A 358-nucleotide genomic window follows, 5' to 3' on the forward strand; every position below is an offset into this window, starting at 1 on the left:
AGAGAGAAACAAACTCACTCGAGTTTTTTACATGAGAAAATAAAAGAAACAGAACTGGTTGCTCCTGTAGTGACACAATTGCTTGCCTTTTTTTTTTTTTTTTGCTCCCAAGTGATAGAATTCAGAGAAGTAGGCTTCATAACAGCGTGAAGAGCGGAAATTGCATGGAATTGGAGAGTTATCGGGCCAGTTTTGTCGTGATTTGTGTTTTTTGTCGGGCTTTGGATTTTACGTTTCTGACAATTCGACTGATTTTTCCTGATTCTCCCTTGTGTTTTTCCAGTGGTTCTTAACCTGATTCGAGGTACCGAACCCAACCAGTTCATATGCACATTCATCGAGCCCTTCATTACTGAAA

Source organism: Hippocampus comes, unplaced genomic scaffold, assembly GCF_001891065.2.
Source record: "Hippocampus comes isolate QL1 unplaced genomic scaffold, H_comes_QL1_v1.1 scaffold205, whole genome shotgun sequence".
Classification (NCBI taxonomy): Eukaryota; Metazoa; Chordata; class Actinopteri; order Syngnathiformes; family Syngnathidae; genus Hippocampus; species Hippocampus comes.